The sequence below is a fragment of the Lissotriton vulgaris genome, chromosome 5 (genome assembly GCF_964263255.1).
Source record: "Lissotriton vulgaris chromosome 5, aLisVul1.2, whole genome shotgun sequence".
Classification (NCBI taxonomy): Eukaryota; Metazoa; Chordata; class Amphibia; order Caudata; family Salamandridae; genus Lissotriton; species Lissotriton vulgaris.
Window position 1 is genome coordinate 478,487,093 of NC_141693.1, and position 21,607 is coordinate 478,508,699.

The window sequence follows — 21,607 nt, forward strand, 5'->3', positions numbered from 1 at the left end:
CTTGTAAATACGCTCCCACTTGTGCTTGGCAAATTTAGATTTTGATTATGGGAGTTACCTAGCCATGTTAATAGTGTCCCAAAAATGGTGCTAGGGCATTCCAGAAAACACTTTCATGTGTCTCAAGGACATTTTTAGTCATTTCTTCATGAATGCAGGTATACAATTGATTTATATGCTGTGTTTAAAAACGAATTTTGAAATGAATTAAATTTCAGGATATGTACTGTTAGAGCTTCATAGGTTGTTTGGGGTCATATTTAGAAGGCATTTTAGTGTCTTTGAAGTTATTTTTCCCTTTTTAAATGGAAAGCGTTCCTCATGGGGCCCTGAGCAGTTCTTAGCCATGTTATTTAATAGGAAGTGGATAACATGGCTAAGAGCATTTGCTGGGAAATGCATGAATATCGCTGATTTTTCTGCTATATTCATGCATTGTGGCCGTTTTTTTTCACATTGCTTCATAGGTTGTTTGGGTTCATATTTAGAAGGCATTTTAGTGTCTTTGATGTTATTTTTCCCTTTTTAAATGGAAAGCGTTCCTCATGGGGCCCTGAGCAGTTCTTAGCCATGTTATTTAATAGGAAGTGGATCACATGGCTAAGAGCATTTGCTGGAAAATGCATGAATATCGCTGATTTTTCTGCTATATTCATGCATTGTGGCCGTTTTTTTCACATTGCTTCATAGGTTGTTTGGGTTCATATTTAGAAGGTATTTTAGTGTCTTTGATGTTATTTTTCCCTTTTTAAATGGAAAGCGTTCCTCATGGGGCCCTGAGCAGTTCTTAGCCATGTTATTTAATTGGAAGTGGATAACATGGCTAAGAGCATTTGCTGGAAAATGCATGAATATCGCTGATTTTTCTGCTATATTCATGCATTGCGGCAGTTTTTTTTCACATTGCTTCATAGGTTGTTTGGGTTCATATTTAGAAGGCATTTTAGTGTCTTTGATGTTATTTTTCCCTTTTTAAATGGAAAGCGTTCCTCATGGTGCCCTGAGCAGTTCTTAGCCATGTTATTTAATAGGAAGTGGATAACATGGCTAAGAGCATTTGTTGGAAAATGCATGAATATCGCTGATTTTTCTGCGTTATTCATGCATTGCAGGCCTTTTTTTATCACATTTGCAAGCATTTCTTAGCCATGTTATCCAATGGGAGGTGGATAACATGGCTAAGAGCATTTGCTTCAAAGGTTGTTTGGGGTTATATACCATTTTTGGGAAATTATTAACATGCCTATCTAACTCCCATAATCAAAATCTAAATTTGCCAACCGCAGGTGGGAGCGTATTTACAATAAATTTGCACCATGAAGAATGTAAAATAGCATACTAGATACTCAAATAACTTATAAATATGATCCAAAACATCTTATGAAGCACTAGTAGTGCATATTTCCAGAAATGTATTGGTTTTCATTTAATGATTTACTTCATTGGTAGGCCTTCACATGTTTTTTTACCTTGGTTTTTTTTCAGTGAAAATCTTATCTGCAACCATGTGTTGGCCTCACCTCAAATAAACAAAACAGGTGATGGACTGAATGTGGATCAATGACACACATTCACCCCAGTCCAAAGATCTGGGCCTAAACAAACCTTTAGATAGGCTACATCTTATCGTCATCCTGAATTAATGATTTAAAATATTAGGGAGTGATTTATGAGTGTTGTATGCCTGTTTTGTACCATTGAGTGTCATTTTTGTGATGCAGTGCTGGTGGAAAATATTTGCTATGTTAAATAATTAGTACAGCATTAAGTTTTAGATGACTGTTATTTATTTACTGTTTGGTAATAGTGGTTAATAACATTTTATATTATATTTTTTCACAGATTCAACTGCAGATTCTTTCATAGTTTGGAAAATGCCTTCCAGAAGTCGAATACGAAAGGCTAGAAAACGTCAAAGACAGCAGGATGATGTTTTATTGCAGCAGTCCTCTTCCCCAAATACTTGTCAAAACACCAAGAAAGGTCCGGGTAAGAGCACGAAATCATTCTTAAGAAATATTTGTAGTAAAAAAAATTTTGCTCAAAAAAATGTGTCTCTTAACAAAAAGAGAAGTAATTTAAATGGAAAGGAGAGACCCATCACAAATGTTACTGGTAGAGGAAGAGATAACTCTGTGCATGATAGTAGAAGGAAACAACAGTTTAGGGACATTCGACAACGAATGTTCCGTAATAGGATATTAGTTAATTTATTGAAAAATATTAAAAAGAAAGGCCAACAGAAAGCGGCATTTTATAGGAAGAAGAAAAATGTAGAGAAAATTATTGATCATGCTTTTGAAATCAAGCGAAAGTTGTTTATTTTGGTAATCAATAGAATTAGGAAACTAAGCAAGGTAATTTCTGATTTCAAAACAAAAAGTAGATGGAAGAGAGTAGTAAATCGTACTAACTTTTGTGAAGTTTTTTCTGGAGAATGGATGCATAGTTCAAGTTCTGAGGCATTTTTTAATGAGGAGACTTATTTTCAGGATAATGATTTGGTGCATGCAGTTGACATCAGTGGTCGAGCTTATGAAGTGAAGGATGGTTGTCCAGTTGAAAAAGAACTACTTGTGACAACAGAGACAGAAGAGGCGCTAAGTGATGAGGTTTTAGGAAGACGTCCTAAGGGTCCTGTGTACATTTGGAAGTGTAGTTCTATTTGCAGTGTGCGACAGGTTTCCATCAATTTGCTATGTGATTTTATACGGACATTTAATAAGAAAAGTTTGAAGCAGAAAATGAAGTTGTTGCAAGATTTAGATCCTTGCAGAGTGAGACAAATGACAGGTTTGCGTGGTCATTCACTGGCTTGTCTTTCCAGGAGAGTATGCCAGAGTGTTTTTCATCATTTCAGGATGCTAGCAGTGCATCATAATAAAGTGAGAAAATTAGTGAGAATGTTGTATTATGCTAAGAGTCCAGCAATTATGCTTAAACAGTTATGTGCTGCTCTTTTGCATGGTTCTGAAATAGATGTGAAGAATCTTTGTGAAGAAATTGAGTTTTGTTACTTTGGTAGTAAAGATGAGAATGTTCAAATTGACCCTGAAGTAGAGGGTAATGTGGAAGATAATGTACAGGTTTCCAGTACAGATAATTTTCAGAAGGAAATTGCCACGTTTCAGATGAAATCAAGTGAGAGGCCTAATTTCACTTGTGTATGTTGTCGACGCACTTATTATAAGAATCAGACTAAGGTAGTGGATTTATATGCAAAAAGTGAAAGGGAAAATAATAGTGAATGGAAGGATTTAGCCACATACTTGATGGTAGAAAATTATTTTGATTTGGGATCGGATCAACGTGTGTGTACTTATTGTTGTAATAAATTAAACCAAAACCAGATGCCTGCTAGGGCAGTTCATAATAATCTGGAATTGGTTGAGATTCCTTCTGAATTGAAGGATTTAAATACTTATGAATCTATTTTGATTCAAAGTATCCATCCCTTTCAGGCTATTGTAAGAATGGAGCCAAAGACAGGGAAATTGCCTCCAGCAGATTTACAGAGAGGATTAAAGGGAAGAGTTGTTTATTTGCCTCTAGATTTGAACAAAAACATTAACACAATTGGAATAGAAAAAGTGGAAGAGGAACCTCTGGTTATCTTGGTTAATGGGGTTCCGACAAAGAATAAGAAAATATGGCAAGATTTAGTGGATGTTAGGAAAGTCAAAAAGGCAACAGTGTATTTGAAGAAAAATAATAAGTACTATAAGAATGTATATGTTGCAGAAGAGGAAGTAAGTGATGAAGAGGATAGCGATTTGTGTGCTGGCCAAATTGAGAAAGTAGAGGCCTCTAAAAGTGAAGAAATATATGAACATTATAGTGTTCATCCTTTGCATTCCAAGGAAGTGATGGGGAATGCTATTGAGTTGTTTCAAATGAAACAAGCCAAAGGGAGTCCCATTAGTGTTTGGGAGGAAAGTTTGGAAGCTCGGTGTTTCCCACAGCTATTTCCCACAGGTCAAGGAGGAAGATATGATGAGCGACCTCGTGAAATTCCTGCGTCTGAATACCGGACTTTACGATTGTATGCAGAAGATCCTAGGTTTCGGCAATGCATTCCCTATTTGTTTCATCTCCTGTTTGAAAGCGATCTGTCTGGACTGTCATATGCAGTGAACCACATCTTAAAAAGTGGTATACAGATGCGAAACATCTCGGCAAGTGACTTTATGCATAAAGTCAATGTCCAAGACAGTATTTTGGATTCTCACTTAATTAATCTCATGGCGTGTCAGCGTGGTACTAATGAGTACTGGTACCGTCGTCATGGTGACTTAAAATGTATGCTGAGGAACTTAGGAACTCCGACATGGTTCCTCACTCTGAGCTGTGCCGAGTATGGCTGGGATGACTTACTTGAATTTCTACGAGAGGCAAATGGAAATATTGAAAACATTGAATTCAAGACACCTGGAGAACTGTGTTCTTTGGATCCTGTGAATGTATGCAGGTACTTCAATCATAGATTTGAAGCTATGATGTCTTTCATCACAAATAAAAAGAATCCACCTCTTGGAGAGGTGTTGGATTTCTTCTGGAGAAAGGAGTACCAAGCAAGAGGTGCCCCTCATATACATATGTTGCTGTGGATCAAGGATGCACCTAAATTTGGAACAGATCCGGATGACTTAGTGATGAATTTCATCGAACAGTATTCTACGTGTGCTGTTCCAAACGCAACGGAGAAGAAAAGTCTAAGAGAACAAGTTCTACGTTTCCAAAGCCATCGTTGTGGAAAGTACTGTCGTCGTAAATTCAGAAACAAGGACAAGTTCTACACCAAATGTCGTTTCAACTTTCCACGACCGGTGATTTCTAAAGGAAGAGTGAACAGTTTGATGTCTTCGCTGCGACATAATGTGACGAGGAAATCACCCAAGAATACATACAATTTGAAAAGGAACGAAGAGTCCAAGTACATCAATGACTACAACCCAGTGATTTTGTCCATGTGGAATGCCAACATGGATATACAGTTTGTGGCTGACAACTGTATGGCTGTGGCTCGGTATGTGACATCTTACATCACCAAAAAAGAAAAGACCGAACTGAAGGATATGTGGGAGGACATTTCCCATGAAAAGAGCCTCAGCAAGAAGTTGTACAGTTTCAGTCTGAAGATGTTGTCGCATCGAGAAATCGGAGCTTACGAATGTTCTGATCGATTGTCTTCAGCAAGTCTCTATGCCAAATCCAGGAGTCTCGTTTGGGCGAGTCTTGGTCTTGCTGCAACGCGAAATCGAGTTCTAAAACCTGTTCGGGAAATTGAGTATTTGGCAGAAAAGGAACCAAACAGTACCGACATTTTGAAGACCAACATGTTGGATACATATTATCCAAATCGAAGCAGTCACCTTGAGAATATTTGTCTATATGAGGTTCTCCAAAATTATATATTCAAGAGGAACATCAAAGAAGATATTGAGAAAGGAGTGTATGCTGTAATTGGAAGTGAGGGATGCCTGGTCAAGCAAAGAAAATGCCAATTAGTAAACCATCGAAAATTAAGTGGCGAATCTCCAGAAAAAAAGGAGTTTTTCTATTTAGCACTTTTGCAACTTTTCAAGCCTTGGCGTGCAGAAGAGGAACTGCTTGGAGATTTCCTCTGTTACGAAGACTCTTTCAATGCAGCCAAGGAGTCCATAGAATGTCCTGCTTTTTCTAAATATCAAGAAATGCTAACTTTGGAAATTGAGCAGGAAGCAACGATTGCAGCCGAGATTGCCAGAGACAGTTCTCAGGACAGTCAGAGTTCTGTTTCATTGAGTCAAGATCCACTTGGAGGACCTATTATCGAAAATGAAGCTGCCACTGCTATGAATGAAGTAGAAAGAGCCATGGCACATGCTCAGGAGGATTCAGTTAACTTACAAGACTTGGAAAAACAACTCAACGTTGAGCAGAGGAAAATATATGATGAAGTTACCAAGGAAATTGAGCACGGATTAAGTCATGAGAAGAAAGAGTGCTCGTGTACGTCGTTGAAGCCTGTCCGACTGTACGTGAGTGGAGAAGCGGGAACTGGAAAAAGTTTCCTCATTAAAGCAATCTCTTGTTATTTGCAGGAAAGGACTGAGTCATCGCTGTCTTGTGTTGTCACCGCTCCTACTGGACTGGCAGCACATAATATTAAAGGTATTACTTTGCATCGTCTATTGATGCTGCCGGTGGAGCATGACAACAAATTACAATACAACAAGTTATCTGGAGATGCTTGCTGTGAAGTTTCAAGAGTTTTGAGGAAAATGAAACTACTTATCATTGACGAAGTAAGCATGGTTTCCAATGTCATGCTTGCCTTTGTGCATTTGAGAATGCAAGAAGTACTTAAAACTGAATATGATGTCTTATTTGGTGGGAAACACATTATTGTTTTCGGAGATCTTCTACAGCTGACACCAGTAAAAGGTCAACCTGTGTTCAAAATACTCACGCATGAAGATACCAGGAAGTGCCTAGGGAGCATTGGCAACGTCAATATATGGTTAAACTTCAATTATGCAGAACTGCATCAAAATATGCGTCAGGCAAAGGATGAAGATTACAAGAATATTCTACAAGATATTAGAATTGGAAAAGTGACCGAGCATGGGAAAGAAGCTTTAAATGCACGGTTACTGTCAAATTTGTATCCCAAACAAGATATTGTGCCTGAGAATATTTTTCAGAAAATTACTGAGAAGAAATCCGGGATATGTCTCATGCCAACTCTTGCAGAATGTGCCATCTTCAACAACAAAATGTTGAATTTAGAAAAGCAAGAGATTGTGAAACTTGAAGCTATCGACAAATTAGAGCATATGGGATCAACAATTATTTTGTCAGACAATTTGAAATCAAAATTGGATTCATTAGAGAAGACTATATCTAAAACAGCGGGTTTTGAAAAGACTTTGAATGTGTGTTTAAATTGCCGAATTATTTTGAGAAGGAATTTACATGTAGAAAGAGGTCTGGTAAATGGATCAATGGGTAATGTTGTTGATTTTGAGAAATACAGAAATAGAGATGGAATAGAATTTTTAAAAATTAAATTTGATGGCATTGAGGAAGTACAGCAAATTGGTCGTTGTTCTGCTAGGTTTTTGCTTGTTAAAGATTTATATGTTCGCCGTAAACAGTTTCCTGTTTGCTTGGCATATGCGGTGACAATCCATAAATCGCAAGGTTTAAGTGTAGACTGTGCATTGGTGAATATTGGCAGTTCTGTGTTCAAGGAGGGTATGGCATATGTGGCATTGTCACGAGTTAGAACTTTATCGGGATTGTACTTGATTGACTGTGATGTCACAAACATTTGTGCGGATCTAGATTGTGTTAAGGAATACAATAGGTTAAGAAGAGAGTATGCGCCACATTTGCCTCAATATCCTTTGTTTGAGAAACGTGTGGTAGGCCGCAAACGTAGAAATAGCAGTAATAGTAGGGAGGTTGTTGCAAAAAGACTAAAAGTCAATGAACCGAAAATTGTTAGCAGAAAGAAAGTGGATTCTGTTGAAGATGTTGTCGGTTTTCAATTTGAAAACAGTTCTGGTGTCAACTGCTATGCAAATGTAGTGGTTAATGTTCTCTTTTCACTAGAGAGTTTAAAAGAACAGATTCTGTTGAATTCTGAACAAATTTTATGCTGTTTGTTGAATTCTGTTTTCGAGAAATGTAGCAGTGATCGAACAAAAGTAGAAAGTGTGTCTGAAGTTCGTTATCTGTTAGATGAATGTTCAGGTCAAACAGACTTCTCTGAAAATAATCAGCAAGATTGTCAGGAGTTTTTAATGTATATGCTTGATATATTGCAAGTTGAGGGTGTAGATGTAGATCACCTGTTTGGGCTTTCTTATCAATGGCAGCATGACTGCGAGAACTGTATGGTATCAAGTACTACTAGTGTAGACTCAGAAAGATTTATATATTTAACTTTGCCAGACAGTAAATCAGTCTCCTTTAATAAGCTAGTAAATGCAGCGGATCACAACATGGAGTGTAGCCAATGTAAATGTGATATGATGTCAACATTATTTATACGTAGATATGGCCAGTATGTCATTTTAATGATGCAACGATGTAGGCCTGATGGAACAAAATTGTCAACTTTAATAAAAAATTTTGTGGCTTCTCAGCTGTCAATATCAGGGAGGACTTTTGTTACTGTAGCAATTATCTATCACGATGGTCCATCAACAACATCAGGACATTATACAGCTTACTTAAAGTCTGGAAACGGCTGGTCATTCTGTAATGATTCTGTTGTAACGTTCAAAAAAAAATTGCCGTTTGACCTTAAAAATTCTTACCTGGTGTTTTTAAAACCAAAATTTTAAGTAGAGGGAATGTAAGTCTGCAATGCTGTCTCGATTAAAAATTCAACTATATAAACCTAATGCAAGTAAGTCTGCTTCATAGTAAGCAGTATCAGTGTCATAGGAAAAGGAGAACATGACTGACAAAGAAGAGTAAGATATTAGTAGTCCAGGATTGTGAAAATAATCTCAAATATTTTATTTTTGAAAGTTGCGAAAATAGAAAATGTCGGGATTTGATTGGAAGAATTACAAGATTTGCGAATCGCGGCAACATGATTTGGCCTAGTGGAAACATGTGATATAATGAGAGAAGTTTTTTTTCTATGTAACATATTTCACGTATCGATGGAGGTTTTCTTTCAGAAAGTGGCGGGCTGAAAATATTTAAAGCACAACAGAGTGGATGCTGTTTATAGGAGATCCTTCGACGTCATTGAAAGTAAGTTAATTTTAAGAAGTTTTGAAATCAGATTTCTTAGGTTGTATGGGTTTTTTAAACACAGTCATTTTGATTGTGTTTTTTTTTCCCCGCTGTTACATGATGAATACCTTCAAGTCACTGATTTAAGTGAAATTTGATACATTCTGAGAACAGCAAAAATAAACCATTTAACATGTATAATTAATGTTATGCTTTTTGTCCTTATGATATACATTTAGAAATGTGTGGTACATATGGGTAAGGTGAGTTCTGTAAATATCAATTTTAATGCTTAGAGTGCTGTACTTCTGGGTAGTGTTTTTTTTTTATAAAAAAAAGAGGCCTCACCTCAAAGAAAGCTCTTGAAAGCACACATCTTATTTGCATCCTAAAACAATCATTTACAATGTTAGACACAATTTTATTATGACTTTACATCTTTTTTGCGCTGCTATTGCATCACTATTGTGAGACATTAGCAGTGCAAGAAAAACATCATGTTTCAAAATAGGCCTCAGTTCAGCAATATCAAGATACAGTTTCTTTCGAATATATATCTTTAGGATTGTGTAGGGAACGTAGAGAAGCAGAGACTTCTGTAAATGTCAAAGTTGTTGAAAAACTGTTTGTTTTTGAACCTTTTCCCTTGTCTTTTCTAATTTTTAAATACATGTTTTAATATTTTTTGAAATGTTTGTTCTTTGTTTTACAGATTGAAAGTATGAAAAAATATTTAAAAAAGGTAACAAGAATTATAAGGTAAATGTTTTCCACTCTTTTTACCCGCAATGCACTGCTGATGATGTCATTGACAGTATCTCTCATTTACTCTCTCTAGCTGTCTTTCTTTTTACATTATTCTCTGTTTACTTCCCTTATACTAACTCTTCTTTTTTTTTAAAAAAATATTTTTTTTAGTTCGCTTAAAGTTCGCGAACCGGTCAGCGAACTTGAAGCGAACCAAAAGAAATAGAGCTTGCCAGAGTGATAAACATTCTAGCAATTTTGTTTGAAAGGGGAGGTAGTTCTGAAAAGAACTGTTTTTTTTTGTTTTTGTTGTTTTATGTTTTTTTTGTAATTTTTTGAACATTTTTTGATTTTTTTGTATTTTTAGAACTGTTTTATGTTTTTTTTGTGTTTTTTAAGGAGGGGAGACAACAAAAAACAGGCTTTCAAAACGGCTCAACTGGAGCAAAAAAAAAGAAAATTACTTTTTGGGTGCATTAGGGCACTTATGATTTTCATATGCAATGTTCATGAGGTTGACACTCATGTTGCCATATGACAGCATAGCACCACAGTAAATACAAGACACCTTCATGTGCTGGAAGTTACGTTGGATGTTTGGCACAGTCTCTTGTGCCTCTCTTCCCGTCAAAGACAATGTGGATGTAGATCTTGCCACAGGAGTTGCCGTCGGATTGTCTTCAAGATCCCTCAACTCAGCCCGGCTGTAGTTCAAGGGATGCCACCTGCTCATGTGACGGTGCATTGTATAGTTCCCCATACTGTACTTCTTTTCTGTGCCTCTCGACAATCTGTGGTCACAGATGAGGCAGGTGGCATATTTTGCATTCACTTTCTTGGTTCCAGGAGGGATGGTGAAAAACTGCCAGATGAAACTGGTTTTTCGTTTAGAAACCCGGGGCAACTCATCAACAAATTGTTGTCCCTCTCTCTCCTCTTCTTCTTCTTCCTCATCTTCCTCCTCTCTGTTAGTCATAATTTGACTGGGTGGTCCTCTCTTCTTATGGGGAGGTGGAGGTGGTGGTGGGGGTGCACCAGCTGCAGCAACAATGGAAGCCATTGTGGATCTTCAGATAAATGGTCTTTCTCTCACCAAGATGAAAGTCAGAGTGAGGAAATAAGGAGGGGTTTACTTGATTTGGGGAAAACAAAAGTTCTGAGCCAATGAAAAGTGTTATTTTTAGGTCACATGACCTAGTCATACATCATTTGGAAACCAAAAGTGAAATGAACCAATGAGAAGTTTGATAAACAAGTCACATGACCTGTTCCGCTTACGTTACGCGGCGCGCGCCGCGTCCCAGATCGCTTCCGGTTCGCGGTCCGGAGCACTTCCGGGAGCGCTAACGCGGCGCGTCATTAGACGCATTACGCGATAACGTGATACGTCGCGCTTCCGCGGCGCGTCACTGTTCCGCTAACGTAACGTTGACCGGTTCGCGGACTAGATCGCGGCATCAAGATGAGCTAACGGAAAGCTTCCCGGTTCGCGAACTAGAAGCGAAGAAAAAAAATATTAAAAAAAAAATTATCAATAAACATCTAAATATATTTTGGGATTTAAAGAATAATACATTTTACAGCTACAGATGTTAGCTTTTAAAAAACCAATGAAATTCACTGAAAAAACCATAGGTTATAGACCATATATAGTTAGAAATTTGCATTTAAAAAACCATTGAAATTCAATGAAAAAACCATAGGTTATAGACCATATATAGTTAGGAATTCGCATTTACAAAACCTTATTTTACTCGCATAAAACCATTGAAATTCCATATATAGTTAGTTGCGCTAACTATATATCGCGCACCCGCAATCCACTGCTGATGATGTCACATATTACATCATTCATGACATGGTCAGTGACATCACTGATGACATCACTGATGACATCTCAAATGACATCACTGATGACAACATCCAGTGACTGTATGTTTCTGTGAAGTTAAAATATGTCTTACATATTGAAGAATGAGTGGATGTATAAGTGTCTGGATGAAGGATTTAGTAGGTGCATGACTGACTGTATGAGTGAGTGATTAAATGTGTCTCACTGAGTGCATGGGTTAGTGACTAAACTGTCTTAATTTGTGCATCATTATGTCTGTTGTTCTGTAAACTGTTGCATGTGTTGATAAGTAGCTATATGAGTAACTATATGGGTTATTGATTGGTTACCTTAGTATTTGTATGGGAGACTGAGTGTGTGTGTGGGTGGCTGGGAGGTGTATGACTCTGTGCATAGATGTGTGAGCAGTTGATTCACTAGAGGTATGGTTTCAAAAGTGCATGTGGTAACAGCTGTATGGGCGGTTGACTGTGTGCATGAGTGTATTGGTGAGTGAATGGATATCTCAGTGCTACATGTCAAAGTAAGTATATATGTAAAACACAGTACATGTGAGAGTTGACATATATAAATAACTGTGCATAAGAGCCAGTGAATGTGTGAGTGGCTGTATGGATCATTGTGAACTTGTATCAGGGATTGTATAAGAGAGTAAATATGTGTTAGTATATGTTTGAATAAGTAAAGTTTGTATAACTGTATAGTTGAGGAAATGGAGGTGTGATTGATTCTTTGCATGACTGACTAGGTGTGTGAGTAACTCCATGGATGAGTGACAGTCTGTGAGTGTCTGTTTACACTGATTGTATCTAAGGTTATATTAGAGTCTGAAGAGGTTCATCGTATTATCACATGAATGATATCATCAGTGATGTGATCAGTAATGTCAAATGAGATGTCATCAGTGATGTCATCAGTGATGTCATTTGAGATGTCATCAGTGATGTCATCAGTGATGTCACTGACCATGTCATGAATGATGTAATATGTGACATCATCAGCAGTGGATTGCGGGTGCGCGATATATAGTTAGCGCAACTAACTATATATGGAATTTCAATGGTTTTATGCGAGTAAAATAAGGTTTTGTAAATGCGAATTCCTAACTATATATGGTCTATAACCTATGGTTTTTTCATTGAATATATATATATATATATATTCCAACGTAAAGGTTACCCCCAAATGGAAAAGCCAACATCCAGGTAGGTGAATTCTCGTTTTTATTTGCAAGTTACCAGCGTGATGCAGATGAAACAAAGTCCAATTCCATTTGATAGCCTGACGCGTTTCATGCTCGGTGAGCATTTCTTCAGAGGCTTTTAAACACTGTGTGAAGCGCCAGAATCTTCAATCACTAACACCTGCCCCAGTGGGCGTTGGCTCACCTCGAACCTTTACGTTGGAATATATATATATATATATATATATATATACATACATACACACACACACACACATAGCCACACATTGGATCCTGTTTTTTTTATATTTGTTAAGTGGGTGACATCTTCTTAAGAGGGTTGGCCACATTCGCTCTTCCCATTGCTCACTCCAATATGGTACTGCTGCTAAAAGATTCCAGCCTGCTTTTGACTTTCACCCCACTCCTGATGGCTTCACCAAGACATTCAGGGCCTCGTGTACGTAAAGTATATTTAGCATTCCATAAATTGCAACAAATACTGATACGCAAAATACCTTTCCTATAGGCAATTAGCGATTCATAAGTGGTTAGGTTTTTTTAATAGCTAATCAGAATTACAAATTGGTATGAGTTGCAAATAACAACTGTCACACCAGCAGCAAATGATGACCTCATCCACTTCAGGAAATACTTTTACTTTGAAGTGAAGAGCATAAACAGGCCTCCTATCCCTACAGGAGACTAATTTATAGCAGCATGACCTGTCAGGAGCCACATGAAGAGGTGAGATGAAAAGAAAGAGTACATTTAGCAATGTGAACTGCAATTTCTTTAAAAGGATGCATAACATTGAGAAAATATTACATTGCATGTTTTCACCAGGTTGATGGTATTCAAAACAATATATTATGGGTAATGTAGCCCATGTGCAAAAGAAAATAATTAAATACAACACTTTTATCTTAACATTTCTATCTATTTGGCCAATATAAAATATCCTATTAATGGAACATAAATGTTTAAAATAAACCTGACATAAAATAAAACAATAATGTTGATGTAAAATTAGTACAGGTAAATATATATATACATGATCATCATGTTATATTTATATTAAACTAATAATTGCACTGTCTTTTTATTTACAACACCTTAACTGACTCATACACCACCACCAGAAACAGAGGATTTTGGAGAAACATCATGCAGAAGCTTAAACTCCTAAAAATGTGATTACCATTCCTACCGAGACTGAAAGTACACCCAGCATTCAAAATGACACCTCGACTTTAGGAGATCCACCTATGACTATTGTTTCATCTGCTGAAACTCAACTACAACCATTACCATGCATTTCTATTTTAGAAAGAGAGATGTGCTGGAAAGCTTACCTACTTCTGCTTCTTTCCATGCATCCGAACAATCCATGCTGAGAATTCAAAGAAAGCAGCACAGGGCTATCTCTGAATTGAGTAGATGGGTTGCAAAATTATATCAGCATTTCTTAAGGTAATTAGGAGTTAAGTAGGGCTATAAAGAACCTGGCTTCACAAATGACTCTAGACTCTGCATCACACAGGCATCAACAGAGACATACAAAAATTTACCTCCAAACACTTTGCCCTTCTGTTGAAAGGTTACTTACAGCCACCTCAGGCTATGTGTCTGAGATCTGCTGACAAGCAGGTAGAATTAGTACACCACAGCGGTGATGTAGCAAGAACCCTAAGCCAAATAACGAACACAGCAGAGGAAATGTAAACTACTAATGCTGGAATTAGGATACTTATGCTGTTTGGGGAAACAGAAGAGGGCTCAGGAGTAAGTAGTATTTCCATTGGTGAGCTTACTACATCAAGGAGCACTACAAGCCAGAGTGTCGAAGGCCTAGGAAGGACTACAAAGCATTCAACACAAAGACCAACTACTGGATGTCAAAAGCGCAAACAGTAAAACATACAATGACACTGTTTGCTTACAAAGAAAGCAAATCTGCTTATTTTTAATTTTAAAGCATAAAGGCCATCTCTATTATGGAGTAAACATTTTTATGATGGCAAACTAAAATGTGAATAAACAGAAAATGTTTTATTTAGTCCTCAATAAACATTGGGGCATATTTACAAGCCCCTATCACCACCACACCATCCCTTTTCACGACGTTGTGGTGGTGATAGAGGCTTTGCCTTATTTTCGAGGCAGCATTAAGCTGCTTAATGCGGCTTAGCGCTGCCTTGTAAATAAGGCATCCTTTCACACTATACTTACTGTGAATGTAGAGGGCAATGGTTGTTGCAGTGGGCATTCCACTGCAACACCCACCATTGAATTTGACGCTGCTCCATATTTACAAGAGAGGCATAAATTTGGGGCAGCACCAAAACTAAGACCAGGGAAAACCTGGTCTTACCATGGCACAATGAGGAGAAATATTTAATGTATTCTCATTATGGCTGTTTCCATGTGTGCTGCATTGTGAAACACACATGGAAACAGCAAAATGCAATTTCGTGTTCATGTGCAGGAAGGTGTCCCTTCCTGCACATAAACAATCATAAAAAAAGACCTTTTGCAACTTGAATGCATGCTGCATTAAACAGTACACATAGAAATTGCAAAATACCATTCAAAGATTGTTTTTGTGCAGGAAGGGACACCTTCCTGCACCTAATCAATCTTCCACTGCAACGTAGACACCCTCTCACTACAGTGCAAGGGTGGCTGTGTTGGTGCTAGGCAGCTAACTGACAGATGCTTCAAACAAAATAGCTCCCGGTAAAATAGCAAATCAGTAAAACAGGCCGTTACCGAACGCAAAACCTGAAATCCCAATGCATCAACCCCAAATCCGAAAAGAAGAAAGAATCGCAAAATAATCCGCGCGGTAAATTACCGAATCGCAAATTAGCGAATCCGTAATACAGAGAATGAAATCAGCCCCCGGAAATACCGAATCGCTAAAAAAAAGGCGCTACAATATGCACCAAAACTCGCAAATAATGAAAATGAACCAAATCGTTATTTAGCATGAGCAATATAAGGAAAATCTCAACCAGGAGGTAAAGTTGGTGGGAGGAAAAAAAAAACCAGACAGGTGGATACAATCTTAAACCCTTCAAATATGCCTTTGGAGACCCTGTATGTCTTACAAAATGGCTGCCCTCTACGTGCTTGCTAGGAGGATGAAAATCAATGCTGCTGCACAGCGCAGGAGGAGGATCCAGGAGAGGCTTTTCAGGGTGCGCATCACATTGCTGGGCCAGACAGAGGAACTAATCTATGACAAGTACAGACTGAATCGGGCAATGATCATGCACCTCATTGCTGACCTGGAACCACTACTGCCGCACCATACCCATAGGACCAACGCCATCCCTGCCCCTGTCCAGGTCCTATGCAGCCTGCACCTGCTGGCATCTGGAAGTTTCCAGGGGGTTGTAGAAGTAGCCGGAGGCGTGTCGCAAAGCGCACTTTCACGCTTCTTCTGCAAATTCCTAGATGCCATGCTGACAATGATTCATATCCACATCACCTTCCCCACAACCCCACAGCAGTTGAAGCACAGCAAACACAACTTCTACCAGGTGGCACAATATCCCCATGTGATAGGATGCGTTGGCTGCACGCATGCCCCCATCTGTCCCCCCCTCAGCCAACAAATACATATTCCGCAACCGGAAGTCCTATCACTCCATTAACGTGCTGGTCGTGTGCAATGCCAAACACATCATAACTGACATTGTAGCACAATTTTCTGGAAGCCACACAACGCATCCATATTCCGACACAGTGGCATCCACAGGCATCTGCTCAACAGTGAATTTGGAGAGGGACACCTACTAGGTACATACTTATGCCTCATCATTAACTCCATCCTCACATATGTAATTGAATTCATGCCGCTAATCCTTTGCTACCCCCCTGCAGGTGACACCGCCTACACCTTGCGTGAATATCTACTCACTCCCTACCTCAACCCGGCAACACCTCAGGAGCAGCGCTACAATACAGCACACAGTACCAGGAATGTGGTAGAGCGAACCTTTGGCCTCCTCAAGAGTCGCTTCTGGATCCTACACAAGACAGGAGGTGCCTTGCAGTATGACCAGGTGACTTGCTGCCGGATAATAGCGGTGTGTGCCATGCTGCACAACATTGCCGCAAGAATGGGGATACCAATACAGGTGGACACAGATGACGACTTTCGTGCACAACAACCCCCCAACACCAACAGGCACACATGCCTAACACAGCTGAAGGTCAAAGGAGGCAGACATACATCACACAACATCACTTCAGAGACAGGTAAGAATAAGCCATCACAACATAATCTGGGGTGCAAATGTTTAATGCACATGACCACATGTCAGGTGAATATTAATGATACGTCTATATGATGCATAGGTAAGGATACATATCCGTTGTCATCACGGGAGAATCTTGAAGTAATGTAGGTGGCCCATGGTTACATCACCATGGCCAAGGACCCTATGGAACATGGCTATTTGCGCCTCCCACGTACCCCCAGCCTCCTGTCGTGTGACTCCTCCACATCACCACGATGTGTGTCAGTGACTGTGGAGCTGCGCCTCCTATCACTGGCCTCCGGGACAGAGATGCTGCTGACGCTTGATGCAGCCTCACTCCCCTCTTCCACTCCCAAACTGCTGGCACTAAAAGTCCCAGACTGCAGATGCTCTACTGCAGTGGTCACTCGGCCCAAGGCCTTTGCCATGTCACCATAGTAATGGCCCAGGTTGACCTGCAGTGACACAGATCTCCGTGACAGTACAGCTGTGCTGTTGCAGAACTTCGTGATAGCCCTAATGGAGGCATTGAAACAGAGCAAGTTCTGGCGATGCCTCCTGTGCTTGCTCTGTTGCCCTGCTATGACAGCACGGGTGAGCTCCTGTAGGTACAGTTTTATGTCTGTGTTACCCTCAGCAACAGCTGTGGTCATTTCACGCACAGCGTCTGTCATCGTGCCCATTTTGCTAGCCAATTTTGCCATGTTAATTGCACCCATGTGTCTCCCCTGCAGGCGCTGAACACGCAGCATTGGTGACTCAACCACACTGTAGCCGTGTGTAGGATCTTCAGTTCCCTCTGCAGGTCTTCCCAGGGGCCTGCCCCGCTGTCGGACTTGGACACGTGCTGGTGTTTGAGCTGGCGGCGTGACAATTGGCTGCTGTGGAACATTAGTGGCTGCTGGCCTCTGCACCATCACTCCGTGGTGATGGTGTTGTCTGCGGTGGTGGTGGTGATGGTGGTGATGGTGGTGGTGGTGATGGTTTTGGTGGTGTCGTGGGATGATGTCCCTGCGGAGTCTCTGCATCGGTCCCTGCCGGGGTTTCTGAGATTATGAGGCATCCGCTGCCATCAGAGTCCAGGGGTGATGCATTTGTGTGTGAAACAGTGCATTGTTATTATTTTGTCTAAATGTATAATAATAATAATAATAATAATAATAAAGTAGTTTATAAAGCGCATGGTGACGCCATCCCGGCGTGTCCCTGCACTATGGAGAGAAAGGTAGCAGGCAGATCTCAGGAGGCGGATGGTCAGACGCCCCTTCTTAAGAGTTGTACAGGTGAGTTTTTAAAAGAGCTCTGAACTTGATCTCAGATTTTTCCAGTCTGAGGCAAGGCGGAAGTTTGTTCCAATTTTGGGCTGCCAGGACTCTGAAGGATTTGCCTCCAAGTTTAGCGCTTCTTACACGGGGAACAGTCAGCTGGCCAGTGCCTTCAGAGCGAAGGGCTCTTGTTGGCTCGTATCTATGTATTAGGTCATGGAGATAGTGGGGAGAGTTTTGCCACAATATCCGGTGACATATGAGGAGAGCTTTGTACATAACTCTCTTTTTTACTGGCAGCCAGTGTAAGGCCGCCAGAGCAGTTTTAGACGCAGCTCTTTTTGGGAGTCTCAGCACTAAACGAGCTGCAGAGTTTTGAAGGACTTGTAAGCGTCCCAAACTTTTTTCGGTAGCGCCCAAGAATAAAACATTCCCATAGTCTAAACGGGATGTCACAAGTGCCTGTGTTAGAGTGCGTCTAGCTTCAAGGGGGAGTAGATCCAATGTTTGGTTGAGTGTTTTAAGCACCCCAAAACACTTGCCCACTAGGCGCCGAATGTGGCCCTCGTAGGAGAGAGTGGGGTTCACCCATATTCCCAAGTTCTTGGCCTCCTTACAAGGGGTGGGGGTAGGGCCTAGACAGGGTGGCCACCAGTCTGCTGTCCAATTTAGACTGGAGCCTCCCACCACCAATACCTCGGTTTTAGAACCGTTTAGCTTTAGGCAGTGCAAGTTCATCCATGTGGCCAGATCTTGCATACATGCTTTAAAATTGGATGCCGCTATAGATGGTGCTTGAGATAGGGAGATAAGCAGTTGGGTGTCATCAGCGTAGGAGACTAATTCCACTCCATAAGCCTGCACCACCTCGGCTAGGTGGGCCAGATAAAGATTAAATAGGGTTGGGCTCAGGGCAGAGCCCTGAGGCACTCCCTGTTCAAGCGCTAGCTCTGAGGATCTGAAAGAGCCCCTCTGGACCTGAAAACTCTGGCCAGTCAAAAAGGATTTCAGCCACCCCAGGGCAGAGCCTGTGACACCCGCCCTGTTTAGACACTGTAGCAGGATGTAGTGAGCTACAGTGTCAAACGCTGCGCTGAGGTCTAACATTACCAGCGCCATGGTGTGACCGGCATCAGCCCCCCGTCTGAGGGTCTCGGTCGCTCTTAGCAGGGCAGTCTCAGTCGAGTAGCCCGACCGGAAGCCCGATTGGGAGGAGATTAGAATGTTTGCTGTTTCTAGGTGAGCCACCAGTTGGAAGTTGGCCACTTTCTCAGCCACTTTAGCTAGATATGGCAGTAGGGAGATCGGTCTCAGATTCTCAAGCACATCAAGGCTTATGTTAGGTTTCTTTTTTATGGGAAGAACTACAGCTTTCTTCCAGTCCTTCGGTAGTGTCTGGAAGCAAAGGATATCTGTAGTACATGCCTTATGTAGGGTTCGCGAGTAGCCAGGCACTCTCCCAATACTTTAGGAGGGGCTGGGTCCCGAGGGGAGCCAGACTTAATCCCTCGACAAATTTTACATAGTACCTCCGGGGCAGGGACCCTAAAATAATCCAGACTATGCTCCAGATTTCTAACATCGGTTCGCTCTACAAAGTGCAGCCCATTTACAGGCTTGTTAGGGAAAGAAATGTAGATGTCCCTCACTTTTCCTGTAAAGTATTCTGCTACCCTGTTGCATTCTGCTAAGGAGTCATTAGCTATGGTGTTGGGGCTCGCTACCAGCGAGATCTCTTTGAAGATTTTAAAGAGTTCTTTCGAGGAGTTATCCGCCTCCCTTATGCGATTTTTAAAGTGAGAGGCTTTGGCTCCCCGCAGCAAGGTTTGGTACTTTCTTTGTGCCTCCCTGTAGGTTGTTTTTTGTTGAGGGCAGAAGTCTGCCCGCCACCTGCGTTCGAGTCTTTTGCATTCTGATTTCGCGGTTTGCAGAGCAGGCGTGAACCACGGTGCTGACTTTTTGCCTCTACTAGTAGCCTTGGGTGTGTACAACGGGGCAGTTGCATTAAGGGCACACAAAATACGCTCTTGAAGTCTGCAATTCGCACTCTCACTGTCAGCACCCCCCGGTGGGCCCTCTTCCTGTAACAATTTGCTAAAATTGGCTTGTGTGAAGTGTTTCCATTTGCGACGGGGATAGCTTTGGGGCTGTTCTTTTAGAGTGTCAGCTACTGAGATGTGAAGACTAAAAGGAACTAAAAAATGATCTGACCAGGGGATAGGAAGTGGAGCGTCCGCTACCACTCCGTCCCAACTGGTAAAAACAGGATCCAGTAAATGACCGTGCTTGTGGGTCGGGTGAGATTTTTCAGTTCTAGTTGTACTGCCTGCATCTCTTGTTTTAAATCTATGGCCTCCTTGTTTCGCTCATCCTCAAGATGAATGTTGAGGTCTCCTACCACCAAAAGTCTGCTCCTCCTCATCGCTAAATGAGCGATGCCCTCCATCAGACTTGTAGAGAAATCTTTAAGGCCCCCTGGGGGTCTATATACAAGGATCCCGGAGACCGAATTCTGAGGTCCCAATTTCAGATTAAAGTATCCTGCCTCACAATTTTCAATTTTTAATGGTTCTAGAGTGCATTCCAGAGGAGCCTTTGTCACTATAGCAATCCCACCTCCCCTCCCCCCACACCTGTCTATTATGACAATGTTGTAGTATGGCGGGATAGCTTCTTTAATGACCGGATCAGAGTGTTCCCCTAACCAAGTTTCCGTCAGACAGAGAAAATCTAGTTTCTAGTCCTCCAGGAGGTCCCAGGTTTGAACACTGTGCTTGCAGAGCGATCTGCATTTCAGTAATCCTCCCCGAAAGCTCCTGTTGCAAGTTCCACTAGCTGGTTCTCTCCTTCCCTTAAAGGAGCATTGCAGGCAATCTCGGAGTAACAATACCTCCATGGAGTGGCTGCACGTCTCAGGAATGGGTGCACGCAAGTCTAACAGATCTTGTCTCCCATAGTGGTACTTAGTCCGTGCAGTTTGAGCAGGGGTCGCGGCCCCCGGCCCCGTCCGGCCGCGGACGGGCCTAGACGGGCTTGACTTTGGCGCGACTTCGGCGCGCTTCCGTCGCGCCCGCTGCGCAGTCGCAGTCCCATACACATATAGGCGTGAAAGGGGAGGGCCAACTAGAGCGCTGACCTCACTGCTCTGTGCCCGAAAGTGTTGTGCTCCTCCTCACCCTCCGCAGCAAACGCCCAGAGTGGACGCGGCGGACCGGGGCGGGAGTACAGGAGGTGAGTGACCCCCCCGAACTAATAATCAGCCCAGAGTAAGATCCACACAATATATACAATATTTACAGTTCACGTGCAGTGACAGTCGTCGAGTCTGCCCGCAATTGGTAACTCACACCATGTATTTAAAAAAGCCTGCAATCTCTTTCAGTTAAAAACGCTCTCAGATCAGCGCCCACAGTGCAAGCATGTGCCTCGCAAAGCAAAGGGAGTCAGCCTCTGCCACCAGTTTCCTCCTCTCCACAAGTGGCCTCGTTCCTCCCCTCTTTTTAACTGGTGGTGAAAACAGCGCAACTAGAGCGCTGACCTCACTACTCTG